Genomic DNA, 16,833 nt, shown 5'->3' on the forward strand with positions numbered 1-16,833 from the left:
AAAAAAAAGCGAAATATACAAACTGAGTAGTCTATGCGCAACATAGGCAACATCCAGGAGAATGTGAGCTCAAGAGCGCCGTGGTCCCGTGGTTAGCGTGAGCAGCTGCGGAACGAGAGGTCCTTGGTTCAAGTCTTCCCTCCAATGAAGAGTTTAATTTTTTATTTTCAGACAATTATCAAAGTTCAGGCACTCACACATAATCAACTTCGCTCTCCAAAATTCCAGGACATGTTCAGATTTGTCTGGACATATGCAAGATTTGACGGTCTACAGACGGAAAAATTTGAAAACGTTAAAAACATGTTTTGACAGAGCACAGGGAAAACTGTGCGACTGTGAAACTGTTGCATTCATTTGTTGCAGTTTATGTGACAAACTCTTATGTTTTCATCACTTTTTTTGGAATGATTATTACATCCACAAGAAAACCTAAATCGGGCAAGGTAGAAGAATCTTTTTATCCATTCGCCAAGCGTACAAGTTAGGTGGTGGGTCGACAACATATTCCTGTCATGTGACGCACATGCCGTCACCAGTGTCGTTTAGAATATATCAGACGTGTTTTGCTGTGGGGGAATCGGTTGACCTATGACCTTGTGATCAAATGTTTTCGGTTCCCATTGGAGAGGCACGTCCTTTCGTCCACTAATCGCACGGTTTTGCCGTGCGGTCGCAAAACACAGACACTAAACTTATTACAGTGAACAGAGACGTCAATGAACGAGCGGACAGATCATAACTTTGCGAAAATAAAGAATGTAAACTTTTCACTCGAGGGAAGACTTGAACCAAGGACCTCTCGCTCCGCAGCTGCTCACGCTAACCACGGCACCACGGCGCTCCTGAGCTCAGACTGTCCTTGATGTTGCCTATCTTGCGCATGTACTACTCAGTTTGTATATTTTGCTTATTTTTTCATAGTTCCACACAACTTGTTCCTGTTTTCTCGATTGATCTGTGTTCAGTTTTTCAAGGCCTATCCACTGTGCCAACTTGTAACTACATCTGAGGGGGGTGCGATGGGGAGGATCCCTTGTCAGTAACGCTAGCAGCGGCGCAGAATGGTTCATCGCGCGTCCGTGCGTCACGGAGATGGCGATACTGGAGGAGTGACGTCATAAGGCCCGCTGGCGAGTGTAAAGCGAGAATAGACACTTCATTTCAGATCTTAATTTGCATGTGAGGCCGTAGGACGCGTTGCTCGCTGGCTACAGTGGCAGTATGACGTCACAACAGCACGGCAGGACACCGAGAGTGTATCGCTGCCGGAGAGAGGTTGCAGCCCGTCAGTTGGGCGAGGGGGAATTGTGTGTGTGTGTGGGGGGGGGGGGGGGGGGCGTAGAGCAGGTGGGGGGAGGGGAGGAGGGATGTCGTTGTGCAGAGGCGAGCGCGCCGGGCTCAGCCCGCGGACACTGTGCCGCGGTCTGTGGCTACGGGTGCTTGTTGCGAGCTGCCTGCCGGCTTTTAACCAGCTGGTCTTACCGACTCACCGAGTCCCCGCTGACGTCACACCAGCCTCAGGTAGGCAGCTGTGCCGTTTACACGTCGTCTGTCAGCGCGTCGCTCCTAGCTTAGTCGATTTCATGCATTTACTAACTCAGCCCCCTTACTTCGGCCACGTACACTGTACAGTCTGCACAGTTTTGGTTTTTGTTTCCATTTGATCGAATCTGTATGTAGAGTACTGACGTGCAAACACACCGTAAAAATTACAGCTTTAAACACAGTTGTGTTTATGCAACCGTATACAGGGTGTTACAAAAAGGTACGGCCAAACTTTCAGGAAACATTCCTCGCACACAAATAAAGAAAAGATGTTATATGGACATGTGTCCGGAAACGCTTAATTTCCATGTTAGAGCTCATTTTAGTTTCGTCAGTATGTACTCTACGTCCTCGATTCACCGCCAGTTGGCCCAATTGAAGGAAGGTAATGTTGACTTCGGTGCTTGTGTTGACATGCGACTCATTGCTCTACAGTACTAGCATCGAGCACATCAGTACGTAGCATCAACAGGTTAGTGTTCATCACGAACGTGGTTTTGGAGTCAGTGCAATGTTTACAAATGCGGAGTTGGCAGGTGCCCATTTGATGTACTGATTAGCACGGGGCAATAGCCGTGGCGCGGTACGTTTGTATCGAGACAGATTCCCAGAACGAAGGTGACCCGACAGGAAGACGTTCGAAGCAATTGATCGGCGTCTTAGGGAGCACGGACCATTCCAGCCTATGACTCGTGACTGGGGAAGACCTAGAACGACGAGGACACGTGCAATGGACGAGGAAATTCTTCGTGCAGTTGAAGATAGCCCTAATGTCAGCGTCAGAGAAGTTGCTGCTGTACAAGGTAACGTTGACCACGTCACTGTATGGAGAGTGGTACGGGAGAACCAGTTGCTTCCGTACCATATACAGCGTGTGCAGGCACTATCAGCAGCTGATTGGCCTCCACGGGTACACTTCTGCGAATGGTTCATCCGGCAATGTGTCAATCCTCATTTCAGTGCAAATATTCTCTTTACGGATGAGGCTTCATTCCAACATCATCAAATTGTAAATTTTCACAATCAACATGTGTGGGCTGACGAGAATCCGCACGCAATTGTGCATCACGCCATCAACAAAGATTTTCTGTGAACGTTTGGGCAGGCATTGTTGGTGATGTCTCGATTGGGTCCCATGTTCTTGCACCTACGCTCAATGGAGCACGTTATCATGATTTCATACGGGATACTCTACCTGTGCTGCTAGAACATGTGCCTCTACAAGTACGACACAACATGTGGTTCGTGCACGATGGAGCTCCTGCACATTTCAGTCGAAGTGTTCGTACGCTTCTCAACAACAGATTCGGTGACCGATGGATTGGTGGAGGCGGACCAATTCCGTGGCCTCCACGCTCTCCTGACCTCAACCCTCTTGACTTTCATTTATGGGGGCATTTGAAAGCTCTTGTCTACGCAACTCCGGTACCAAATGTAGAGACTCTTCGCGCTCGTATTGTGGACGGCTGTGATACAATACGCCATTCTCCAGAGCTGCATCAGCGCATCAGGGATTCCGTGCGACGGAGGGTGGATGCACGTATCCTCGCTAACGGAGGACATTTTGAACATTTCCTGTAACAAAGTGTTTGAAGTCACGCTGGTACGTTCTGCTGCTGTGTGTTTCCATTCCATGATTAATGTGATTTGAAGAGAAGTAATAAAATGAGGTCTAATATGGAAAGTAAGCGTTTCCGGACACATGTCCACATAACATATTTTCTTTCTTTGAGTGTGAGGAATGTTTCCTGAAAGTTTGGCCGTACCTTTTTGTAACACCCTGAATACGCCATAAAGCGATTGTACAAATTAGTAAAAAAGGAACAAACATAGGAACACACCATAGATTTTGCGACTGGTTGCTACTTATTTGGTAATTGTATGGTTTACGGTCGCTGTACAACTTGGGAACCACATGGAGCCCACCATTCATTAATTGTAAATTATTCCTGTGGCCTAACAGATCGTGATTTACTGTATTAATGGTTGTGAATAACGTCATCACTGTTCTTTGAGGTTTGACTTGGGCTTTCCAAGCCTGTCCCTCGTACTCGAAAACGTAATTACGAATAGTAAATAGTTAAATAACGTAATTAATTCGCTACAACTGCAGAAAATTCGTTTTTTTTCATTCTGTTATCTCTCAAACGTCATATAAATTAAGTAATGTGATCAGTGATGAAAATAATATAGGATGAAAAAGTAATATGGAGGGGGATTGGTACCGACGTTTCGTCCACCGCTTGGCCGCAGTCATTACTTACGACCCTGCGGTACCTTCGCACAGCAGGTACGTCGGCTGCACGAGAGGCGCGACAAACTCGGCCCGCGGTTTCCTCGGCGCTCGTGGACTGCCTGCCCTTCTTAGTCATCAGTAATGATCAGTGTGCCTGGTAATTGCTACAAAAATAATATTACTAACATTTAATAGGCTTACTCAAAATTAATTTATTAGAGATCCATTTTTTCTATGTACTTCTGATAATGCCAATTTGTCGTGGTGACTGTTAAATAGCCTTCTTTGATTTACTTCACAAATTGCAACACCTCCGACACCTTCCTCGCTTATTGTGGCCATATAAGCGTGGTTCTTTCCGAATGTGATTCTGACAAAAAAGCTATTCTGATTTATTAATGGAAATATTTTCGTAAAATGTTTCATTCCCTATTTCACCTGCTTCGGGGTTGAATTTCCAAAAACACTAAATGCAGATTTTTTAAATTCTCAACCGACAAGTCAAATAGCAATTTTCGCAAGTAAGTCAAATAGCAAAATACTTTAGTTGTTCTTTAATAAACTTTTAATTGCAAAAAAGTCTTTCATCCACCATTTCACTTTCTTAGGGGGATGAATTTTCAGGAATGCTGAAGCACGAATTTTTTATTTCTAACCGACAAACCAAATACCAGTTTCCGTAGTTCTAGCTTCAAAATTGCCTTAATACCGACATATTTCCAGCACACGTTTCGTCCCCTATATCATCCACTTGGGGATAGTATTGAAAAATACCTTCTCAAACGATGCCTACAGTATAAGACCAGCACTCTTTCCTAGTTCCAAGTTTCTATCCTTATCCGTTTGGGTTGGCCGACGGTGAGTCACCGAATCAGTGAGCAGATTTCTCGGCCCAGTGACTGCATTTATTTGGCCGTCATCAGCCTAGCCATTCGACTGATTGCATTGTTATTTGATATACAGAGGGGTCCAAAAAAATGTATCTACTGTTTGAAAGTCCATAACTTGCAAACTAATTGACAGAGTTGTCTCATTTTTGGTGAAAGTGTAGCTTAAAGTCCAACTTAAAGATATCACTGTAGGTGTTCGAAATGGTCACCATTTAACATCCAGACACAAACGATGCCGCCTAAATGCAGCACGAACTACTAACCACAACGTGTTCAGTTGGATATTTGCACATGAGTGTACGATGGATTCTCCAAGTTCATCCAATGTGCGTGGCTTTCGTCAATAATCGACGTCCTTTAGTCTTCCACACAAAAGTCCAGAGGAGTTAGGTCTGGGGAACGTGGTGGATACTCCACAGCACCTCTACAACCTATCCATCTTGCTGGTAGATTTTCGTCGAGATACGCCCTAACACGATTTTGATAGTGGGCTGGGGCACCATCTTGTTGAAAGTAAGCTCTTCCGTCTCCATACAAGTCTCGGATGGCAGGTACAATGGATGTCTGTAGCTTCTGAAGGTACACCTCACCGGTAACTGTGCCGTCAAAGAAGAATGGCCCAATCGAGCCCGGAAATTTGTCCGGAATGCGACGAATCGTTAAACATGTCGGTGGCTCTGTTTGGCACTCGTTTCGCCATTACCGTTGAACCTCATTAATGTTTTCGTACTTAAAATATCACTTCACAACTGACTTCCTTTCATCGAATGTAAGCCTTGCGCCAGCCATGTTTACTCGAGTAACTAGGTGCAACTAAGAACAAAACACTATCTTGCGACTGTCACCTGACAAAACAAAACAACGCAATACAACGGTTGTGTGGCTATTGCCGGAACTACAAACTATTACACTACCAAAGATGAGACAACTCCGTCAATTAGTTTGCCCGTTATGGACTTTTAAACAGTGGATACATTTTTTGGACCCCTCTGTACTTACAATGACATGTTCAGTTGTTACTCTGAGACTGAATTGTCGATACATCTCATGAGCATAACGACTTGCCCCGATTATAAAATTTTATATCTAAGGAATTAATATATTGTAGATGTTGTGACTTGGCAAGACAGCCAAGTCACTACGAGGTGAAGCCGAAAGGCACACGCTTAAGCTCACGCAGGCTGGCGCGAGGTCTGGAACAGTTAAGGGAATTAATAGTAGCAAATAAAGTACGTAGTTGATGTAATACTTAACTTTAATTCATAATTGGAGAACATCGCTCTTGACGGTACATGTTTTATAATTTCAATATAAACTGGTAATGGCGCCTTGCTAGGTCGTAGCAAATGACGTAGCTGAAGGCTATGCTAACTATCGTCTCGGCAAATGAGAGTGTAATTGTCAGTGTAGCATCGCTAGCAAAGTCGGCTGTACAACTGGGCGACTGCTAGGACGACTCTTTAGACCTGCCGTGTGGTGGCGCTCGGTCTGCAATCACTGACAGTGGCGACACGCGGGTCCGACGTATACTAACGGACCGCGGCCGATTTAAAGGCTACCACCTAGCAAGTGTGGTGTCTGGCGGTGACACCACAGTAGATACAGCCTATGGGATTTGCTGCAAACAGTAACTTAGCTCCTGAAGATTTTTGCGGAAGGACGCCTACGCGTACTTTCGATGTGTTTCTTAAAACGGTGGCAAAGGTTGTTTTTCGATTGAAGCGACTTTTCGCTTCTCTGTCAAAGTAAACCGGCATAATGTCCAGATGCGACATATCCTGGTAGAGCACAGCCCGAAAGCAAATGCGTGGCGCAGTTTAATGCACAACGCAGTTATCGGAGGGTTCATCTAGACAGTGCCTACCATTACGGACTTGTTTGGAACTTTACATTGCAGGTCAGTTACACGTGAAAATTAAAAGACAGTCTTGATCGCAAATTTATTTTAATCGGAGAGACCGGTTTCAGTGCTTAAGGATCATCTTCAGACTCCAGAATGGCAGGTGGGGACTTCCGTGGAGCAAGCTGCGCCGATCCACGACGCTGAACTGAGCAGTCAGTTCCGGAGTCTGAAGATGATCCTTTAGGGTTGAAACCGGTCACTCCGATTAAAAGAAATTTGCGATCATGACTGTTTTTTAACTATTATATTAATATAAGATCGCTGATAATGTTTCCAAAGATTTTATCAGTTACACATATTCAACCGCGGGTAGTGTCTGGACAAGATGGTGCGCGGCCAAATTGGGGGTTATTTGCTCGGCAGTTCTTGGACAGCTGTATCGGTCCAGTTCACTAGACATTACCGCTCTCGACTTTTTACGTCGGCGATCTGTTGAACACAAAATGTTCATCCGACCAGCTCCTAGACGTGCAGAGTCTTGCGGCACAGATACGAGCTGCCGCACAGACGCTGACGGAGGATGTGTTGGCAGACATGTGGAGACAAACTGAGTCTCGCCTAGGGCAACAGGCTGAGCACATGTACAAGTGCACGCCTAGAAAACTGTACGACATAAGCTACAATTCGCAGCCATCCGCATTGCTGTATTGTGCTTAGTTCCTTAGTAATAAATTTCTGTAAGTGGGGAAAGTCTTTAGGCTCACCCTGTATTGTTAGTACAAATGACACAACCGTGTGAACGCAGGTGTTAATAATTCGCATTGCACTGTGGGGTTCAGCGCTGGAAATAAATGACTAATCGGGATAGAGGTCAACATCGTACAGAAATAACCAATTGTGATAATGCCAGCACATAATGCCAGAACATGTCCTACTAACCCGTCCCTTCTTCTAGTCAAGTTGTGCCACAAACTCCTCTTCTCCCCAATTCTATTCAATACCTCCTCATTAGTTATGTGATCTACCCATCTAATCTTCAGCATTCTTCTGTAGCACCACATTTCGAAAGCTTCTATTCTCTTCTTGTCCAAACCATTTATCGTCCACGTTTCACTTCCATACAATACTTTCAGAAACGACTTCCTGACACTTAAATCTATACTCGATGTTAACAAATTTCCTTTCTTCAGAAACGCTTTTCTTGCCATTGCCAGTCTACATTTTATATCCTGTCTACTTCGACCATCATCAGTTATTTTGCTCCCCAAATAGCAAAACTCCTTTACTACTTCAAGTGTCTCATTTCCTAATCTAATTCCCTCAGCATCACCCGACTTAATTCGACTACATTCCATTATCCTGGTAAGGTAAACAACGTTAATCCAGATAGCACTACAAACTCATCAACAGCCAGTAATAACAGCATAATCTCAATAAATTAGGACTTCACAATAAGGCTCTTATTGTCAGTGCAACCGTTCTTTGTACTTTCAATTACGGAGGAGCAATTTTATGAAACTCGTGAAATATTCTTGACAGCCAAAACTGTATTGCGTCAAAATGACCGTCCGGAGCTCGTGGTCTAGTGGCAGGTCCGCTTCGAACGCAGAGCGGGAAGGTTCTCGTTTACTTCACTTGCCGCAGCCGCAGTGTTGTTCTGTCTGCCGAGTGAGTCGTAGCTCCTCCGCTCCGCCTTAAGCCGTCGCCACACGGACCGTGCATCCGAACGTTGAGCGTTGAGCGCGCCGAGTTTCTGACGACACAGCGTGGAATTGCACGCTCGGGGGTCTTTCCGAAGGTGCAGAGCAATATCTGGCATGTCAGATATTCTGAGCGTGCGTCTGAGCGTTGACCAATGAAATGGCACAACGCCACCTACGTCACACGCACGCCGTCTCCCTTCAGTACAGAGTTGTGAGGCGCCATATTGGCATTCATTTCAAGCCTATACGTATATATGCCGTTTCTGAGTACCAGTAAATTGAGAATCTCTCGAAAATCCGTTGTTAGTTGTGTGATTTGTTCCAACAAAATAATGAGAAACATCAAATTCGTGGCAAAAGAATTATTGTAACGAGCGTATTATGAGAGTAGGCTATTTGATGGCAGCGACACACTGAAGATCCACCCAAAACGCATTGTTCTTGATACAATGTGTTATAATTAAATTTCAGTTAGTAAAATATCTACGATTAAAGTTTTTAGCAAGGGGTAAGATACTATGATTAGGTACAGAAGATGTGATGTTGGTTTAGCGTAATGAATAGTGTCACTGTGTAATAATGAGTTTTTTTGTTGGGGCGGTGGTTCGAGTCCTGACACATATAACGGATCTTTTACGTTGCGATAAATTTATTTTATTTTTTGTTAGATGTTTTCGTTAAATAGCTGAATAAATTGTAATTAGGAATAATTTAATTAAGCAGAGTAGAAAACATAAAGTCAAAGAGATGTTCATTGGGCGGACATTGTCGTAATGTAACGTCATTGCGTTGTTCGGTTGTTAAAATAAGTCGTTTGTGTTCCGTTCTGCTGTTCGGTCGTGCGCGAATCTGAAAGGAATTAATTCGAGGTCTAGAATAAACTTTCACATAATAGTTACGATTCGATGTTCCGACAGAAGGGGTTAACGTCAGTGTTAATTTGAATTGTGGGCGACAGGATTAGTTTTGACAGATACGTGAAAACGGACGTAACGAAAGTTGTTCGCATATCATACGTGGGCGTGACTTTTTATTTAATTAACGATTGCGGGCGCATTTAAAGCTATTATCTCATGATTAGGATCAATCCCTCTTTCCTCCTAGATAGTGATCATTCATTAAACATTTACGTCATAAGAAAAAGGATTATTAATAGAAGTGATGTTAAATAAAAATTAGGTGTTATTCCGTTAGTGTGGAACCGACGTAATATCTCTGAAATGACATTGATATATAATTTGTGTTAAATACTGAACTGAGATGGGAAGTAAATTGAAATTAGTAAACATTTGATACTGAGACTATAGAAGCAGAAGCGCTTAAGGTTTCTCTTCTCTAAAATGGCAAAATAGGTACGAACTTTAACTCAATAGTCGACATTATGTATTGCAAAGACATTAGCATTTCATACTTATTTTGACGACGCGCTGTTAAACAAAGGAACAGTGATCAAGTAAGACTGACCTTGGGGTTTTACAAAAATGTGGGAATGATGAAATAATGTTTATCTTATGCGGAGAAGTATTCCAGTTTTGTAACGCATTGTTTGTAATGGCACTTTTATAAGCCTGTGCCCTTATTGATCGGACATGGTACTTTCCTTTTGGTGGACGATGGAGGAAATGTGCGTTTTAATAGAGCTAATGCGGGAATTTTACGCGCGCCAGTTGAGTGAACAGTGTGGTTTACGAACCAGAAACATCCCTCAACTGCCACTGGAGTGCGTTGCGATCGCGTATACCACGTTGGGGCCCACGTACCGTGTGCACAAGTCGCATCGTTCCTGAGCGTTCAGCGGCACGTTGAACTCGGCACTCTCAACGTTGACGTTCGACAGCACGGCCCGTGTGCCGACGGCTTTACTGTCTGTTTAGTGTTCGTCTACTTGCAGCGGCGTCGGCCGCTCCGCTACCACTACCGTGAAGGTACTGTGATCTTTAATCTGGAGCAGGCCGGGTATCTAGAAAGTGACGATCGGCTTGTCGATGCAGTTCGTGTGAATTCTGTTCAGGTCCACACAGCTTATTTTGGTGCGGGCGAGTACGTGTTTTACGTGAAATTTATGGATCCCCTTCAGTTTGAAAGATTACTATCGCGACATCGTTCTCAAGTGCCGTTCGAGCGTGGCGATAATTCCGTTAGTGAGGTGTCACTCGCAGGTGCTGAAATATAATATACCAATATATATACTAAGATGTTCGGACACCTTGACCTGCCCATGTTAGGCAAAATTTTTCTGCCTGACTCATGTAGTCCTATCACCGTCAGAGGGTGGTACGGGACTATAAGCCCCACCGCCACACCTCCAAAGTGAATTGCAGTGACGCAGTCACCGCCCTGTGGAAATTTACCGCCTCACCAACACAGTTAGACCGCAATAGACCGGTGATGCTGTATTGTAACATATCACCCCGGACTACAAGAAAAAAAAAAAGGACATGTCATCGGTGACCATGCAGAAGTTACAATGAATTGAACACCCTTAGCTGAATTGAACACCCTTAGCTGCTTACAGGCGTTGACATACGTCAACGGGGACAGATGAAAATGCGTGCCCCGACTGGGACTCGAACCTGGGATCTCCTGCTTACATGGCAGACGCTCTATCCATTTTAGCCACTACATGTAGTGCGGGACAATATGTTGAGAATGTGGGTTTCGCGGGAGGCGTGCCAGAGATAAATCCCTGTAGTCGCGCTATCCTCTGTGTCCTCGGTGGCTCAGACAGCCGGCACGGTAGCTCAGCGTGTTCGGTCAGAGGGTTAGCAGCCCTCTGTAATAAAAAAACTGAGTTAATCGATCAATAACGAACTTAAACGATTGTCTTACGACGTCCGCCCCGAGCAGATGCAACGAACAAAACCGAACAAAATGAGATTAAAAAAAAAAAAGATGGATAGAGCGTCTGCCATGTAAGCAGGAGATCCCGGGTTCGAGTCCCGGTCGGGGCACACATTTTCATCTGTCCCCGTTGACGTATGTCAACGCCTGTAAGCAGCTAAGGGTGTTCATTTTATTGGAATATACGAATATACCAATGTTCAGTGCTCAACCTCCCGCCGGAACTTAATGACAAGTTTCTAAAGAGCAACCTCGGCAACATGTGGGCGGACATTGTCCTGCAACTGAATGACGACATCCGTGAACATCCTCACCGTTCGGGGTCGATGGCACGGCCACGCTTTAGATTTTCCGAAGTGCCCCCTAACGCTGTGCGCCGATTGTGGCGCCGCGTCACAAAAGTCAGTGAGTGACGGGCCCTCGCAATCAGAGAGACACTTCATCACCGACTTGACCGGAGCTGGCGTGCCTCCTGTTTTGACCAGGCTGCACAAGTTTCACTGGGAAGCCCTTACACGTCCTCCACACATCCCAATCTCTCCCCGTGCAGTTTTCGTATTTTCTGAGCCCTGAAGAGAACCACTCGTGGCCGTCGGTCTGTTTCGGACAACGAGCTGCAGGCCTGACTACGTAGCCACCAACAAACATTTTTCCATGAAGGTGCTGACGTTCTTGTCTCGCAGTGGAATAAGTGTATTGACAGCTACGGCGATTACTGCTGAAGAAAAGAAAAAAAAGTTATTTTTTTTCGCCTGTCTGCCGCTTATTCAGGGTGAAAAGTATTTAAACCGACAAACTCTGGGAAGTTTTAGGGGACATCAAAACAAATATTTTTCCGTAATGTCATTTTTTCCTATGAGGAGTGTTTAAACCGGTAGAGGAAGATTTATATGGCGGCATATTAATTAAACCAACAAACACTTTTCCATTTTTTTATGACCAAGAGACAACACATTAACGGAACCCAATTTCAATTACAGTAGATTTTCGATAATGCCTCCATTGACACGCAAACAAGGATTACACCGTCGGATCACGTGCTATCTGACACGGGCAAAAACCCCAGGAGTATCCTGAATTGTTCCTGCTGCTGCTACTATCCGGGCAGCCAGATCCTCTTCTGATGCAACAGGAGTTGCGTAAACAAGGTTGCGCATCTCTCCCCACACAAAAAAGTCCAGAGGGGACATATCTGGGGATCGAGCAGGCCACGGTACAGGACCACGTCTGCCAATCCACGTCTCTGGGAACCGTCGGTCCAGGAATCGACGCACACGACGACTGAAATGTGCCGGCGCCCCGTCATGTTGGAACCACATGCGTTGTCTTGTAGGGACCGGGACGTCTTATAGCAATTCTGGCAATGCTCTGCCGAGAAAATTGTGATAGTGCCTGCCGTTTAATGGCCTAGGTAGCAGATACGGCCCAATTAAACAGTCCCCAACAACACCGACCCACACATTAACGAAGAACCGCACTTGATGAGCGCTAGTAACTGTGACATGTGGGTTATCCTCACTCCAAACATGCGAATTGTGCATGTTGAAGACTCCATCTCGCCCGAACGTTGCTTCATCGGTAAACAACAGAGAGGATAGAAATGCAGGATGCATTTCACACTGTCGCAGGTACCACTGTGAAAACTGTGCTGTGGGTGGTTAATCAACTGGTTCCAGGTTGTGGACACGCTGTTAGTGAAATGGATGTAGCAATTGCTCTCGAAAGACTGCTCTTACATTCGTCTGATTCATCCCCATGTTACGTGCAATTGCACGAGTGCTGATTGAAGGATCCCGCTCCACATACTGCAAGACAGCTTCCTCAAATTGCAGCGTTCTTACCGTGCGACGTCGTCCCTGTCCAGGTAATCTGCTAAATGACCCGGTCTCACGCAGACGTTGGTACACAGCAGCAAAGGCCGTACGATGCGGGATACGGCGATTAGGATATTGTTGTTGATAAACCCGCTGTGCAGCTCGTCCGTTGTGGTGCGCTACGTAGTACGCACCAACCATATCAGTGTACTCACTCCAGGTGTATCGCTCCATTAGTAAACAGAGACAATGCACTGCTACACTGGTGGACAGCAGTTGCCTACAACTGAAGATCGTAATACGGCCTCTAACAACCGAAGAGCGTAATACGGCCTCCACCGGTTTAAATAGTCCTCATAGGAAAAAATGACACTAGGAAAAAAATATTTGTTTTGATGTCCCCTACAACCTTCCAGAGTTAGTCGGTTTAAATAAAAAATGGTTCAAATGGCTCTGAGCACTATGGGACTCAACTGCTGAGGTCATTAGTCCCCTAGAACTTAGAACTAGTTAAACCTAACTAACCTAAGGACATCACAAACATCCATGCCCGAGGCAGGATTCGAACCTGCGACCGTAGCGGTCTTGCGGTTCCAGACTGCAGCGCCTTTAACCGCACGGCCACTTCGGCCGGCTCGGTTTAAATACTTTTCACCCTGTATATCTGTATTTGAATACGCATGCCTATACCAGTTTCTTTGGCGCTTCATTTTACTCGACGGGATCGCTCATTTCGTCACACATCTTACAGTCGCACAAATAAACAGTAAACGACCGCTCTTGCTGCCGCAACGGTCGCACCGATTTCGAAGACCTATCGTGTGAGTGTGTCCGGTATCAGGGCAGTTGCGTGGCTCGCCAGATCATAAAGTTTTTAGACTGACCCTCGCCCGGTATGATTTTCGGTAAATGCCTGCAGGTGTGGGGCTCCGGCTACCGTGGCGTGTCGGACTGGGTTGTGAGGCGGTCCCGCCAAAGCCGCCAGCCACTACGCTGGTCGCAGCCCGGACTACATAAAAGCGCCCCTGTCGTTACTGCACATACTAAATGCCACGCAACGTGTAAAGCCGCAAATCGCGGGCAGTTAGCGGCGGATAGTGGGTGAGGATGGGGGAGGGGGGGGGGGGGTGGCGGTGCTGTTGCTGCGGCAGGCATGTGGCAGGGTCAGTAGTCCAGCATAGAGATGGGTAGTTCGCGAACGAACGGGTGCAAAGGAACGGTTCACCAAGATGAACGAAAGGACCGAGGAACGAATTCCAAGGAACGATCGGTTCATAGTTCACTTCGGCCGCGGCGGTCACTTGGGCAGTTCTCGTTCCAGCCTCGGTCGCGTGCTCGTCTCAGTCTCGGTCTCCCTCGGCCGCACTCGTCGTTCTTCGCATGACCGCCTGTCTCAGTTCCACTGCCGACTGCTCCTAGTTAGTTCAGTATACAGTTGCTCGTTTCGTTCACTGCGCTCGCCTATTTTACATGTGTTCCAAACTGTTCTTGCACTTGGGTCTGGCCATTCAGCGTCCACGACCGGTAATCGAAAAGTATTTTATAGTTACGTAAATTACATAAAAATTACGTTGTATGTAATAGGTACGTCCTTTCAAGTAACAAAAGGGCGTATCAGCTCACTTCATTATATCGATGAACAGCAGAAGACATACTTATAACAAGGCAAGGTTTTTTTTTTTGTTGTTCATATATTTATTGGTTTCATCGACTTGATTTAGCAGCTAAATTTCAATAATTTGCTTAATTTTTACTGTAAGACAATTGATATAAAACGATTTTTGTGTATCTTTCATATACAAAGCATTACATTTAGGAAGGCTCTAATTATTTAAGTTTGGTTGTTTCCAATTTGCATTACCTGCTAGTTTGGTTTCTTTGAAAAAAAAAAAGTGGCTTGTGGGTCATTTTGGCTCAGCAGGAAAAGCGGTGCCTCTCCATTTGAAAAGACATAGATTGCCATAAAATCGTATTTACTTATTATCTCAAAAACATTTGTTCAGAAGGAGCTTTCAAACCAAAAACTTTATTTATTATGGTTGCTGCATTAACTATAATAATGCAACATAAAAACCTAATTTTTTCTAAGCGTGTGACGCAAGTATGAGAAAACCACATTTTATTTTATCCTTCCATGAAGTCTCTACTTAGTACTTCGCCTAGAAACTCAGAGACAACGTGAAGTATATATACGGTCTAAACGATTATTGTTTACAACGTAGCATAGCTATCTAGTGGAAGTGGTGTCGAAGAATTTTGTACAAGGCAATTGGGGTCTGTTAAGTTGGGAAACAGCCACCAACAGGTTTACAAGACTACATGAGCTATGGCGCATGCGTGTCGCGTGAGATTTTCATGTTCTCTTCTCCGGCTCTCTACACATCGTCATCGATTGTTTCGCAATTGTTGCTTGCATTAGCTTGTTATTTCTTCACTGCCTAATTATTATATGTTTGTCTGTTTGTTGTATCTGGTCGTAACGGGCAACACATCGTCCGTAAATGGCGGGCAGTCTGTACTCGGGGCCGGTTTTCCGTGCGCCACCCTATATTATTTCCCTGCGATCAGCCTGTGGCTACGGTTGGCTAAACGAGAGGTTCTGCAGAATCACAGAAATTACTCCTAAAAGTGTATAAGAATTCTGTAATGAATAAAAACTCTATACTCCAGGGGGGAGGCAAGTGCCCCCTCTTGGTGCCCTCTATCCTTCAGTCACCTACGCTACTAGTTTTCAGTTTTTCGTAAGAACCATATACAAAGCACAAATGAACGGTGAACGAGTAAAAATGAACGGTTCCCAAAAAAGAACGATCAGCAGTGAACTGGTACCCATGGATGAACGAGTTTGGGCATCTCTACTCCAGCAACGGGGCCGCACCGCCTCGCTGCCACACCCTTTCCATGAAGAGGTTGCGCCGGTGAACACACGCTCGGAAGTCTAATTAACGTTCGTGACCTCTGCCAACTAGTAGTCAGTCCGGCAGTACTGCGCAATTGCTAAAGTCAGTGTATAACAAAAACGTACGGCACAAACTGCAGGACACATACCTCAGACGTAGACGAAGAAATGAGGTGTCATATACACGGGTGTGGAAACGCTTTCTCTCCGTGTCACAACTCATTTCCCCCGATTCGTCAGTCAGGGGAAACACACTGGCCTGGAACGCACCAGCACAGCACGTGCAGCTCTCTCTCACACGAGGTGTTCAACACGCGCCCCGCCGCCGCAGCGAGCCTCGGATGCGCTGCTGTGTCCATCGTTCTCAATGGGGAGACGTCTACAGACGATAAAGTAACCTCTGTCGTACCACAGGGGAGTGTTATGGGACCATTGCTTTTCACAATATATATAAATGATCTAGTAGATAGTGTCGCAAGTTCCATGCGGATGATGCTGTAGTATACAGAGAAGTTGCAGCATTAGAAAATTTCAGCGAAATGCGGGAAGATCTGCAACGGATAGGCACTTGGTGCAGGGAGTGGCAACTGACCCTTAAGATAGACAAATGTAATGTATTGCGAATACATAGAAAGAAGGATCCTTTATTGTACGATTATATGATAGCGGAACAAACACTGGTAGCACTTCTGTAAAATATCTGGGAGTATGCGTGCGGAACGATTTGAAGTGGAATGATCATATAAAATTAATTGTTGGTAAGGCGGGTACCAGGTTGAGATTCATTGGCAGAGTCCTTAGAAAATGTAGTCCATCAACAAAGGAGGTGGCTTACAAAACACTCGTTCGACCTATACTTGAGTATTGCTCATCAGTGTGGGATCCGTACCAGATCGGGTTGACGGAGGAGATAGAGAAGATCCAAAGAAGAGCGGCGCGTTTCGTCACAGGGTTATTTGGTAACCGTGATAGCGTTATGGAGACGTTTATCAAAGTCGAGTGGCAGACTCTGCAAGAGAGGCGCTCTGCATCGCGGTGTAGCTTGCTGTCCAGGTTTCG

The 16,833-nt window shown here is 45.4% G+C and overlaps 1 protein-coding gene across 2 annotated transcripts in view; it reads left to right on the top strand.

Moving 5' to 3' along the window:
• Positions 1 to 1,395: 1,395 nt before the first annotated feature.
• The window catches only part of LOC126428038 (aminopeptidase Ey-like), a 417,011-nt gene continuing 401,573 nt past the window's right edge, over positions 1,396 to 16,833 (top strand). For both annotated transcript variants that reach the window (XM_050089916.1, XM_050089915.1), the window contains exon 1: positions 1,396 to 1,524. The gene's annotated coding sequence lies outside the window, so the exon portion shown is untranslated. The remainder of the gene's footprint in view (positions 1,525 to 16,833) is intronic.

Source organism: Schistocerca serialis, chromosome 12, assembly GCF_023864345.2.
Source record: "Schistocerca serialis cubense isolate TAMUIC-IGC-003099 chromosome 12, iqSchSeri2.2, whole genome shotgun sequence".
Classification (NCBI taxonomy): Eukaryota; Metazoa; Arthropoda; class Insecta; order Orthoptera; family Acrididae; genus Schistocerca; species Schistocerca serialis.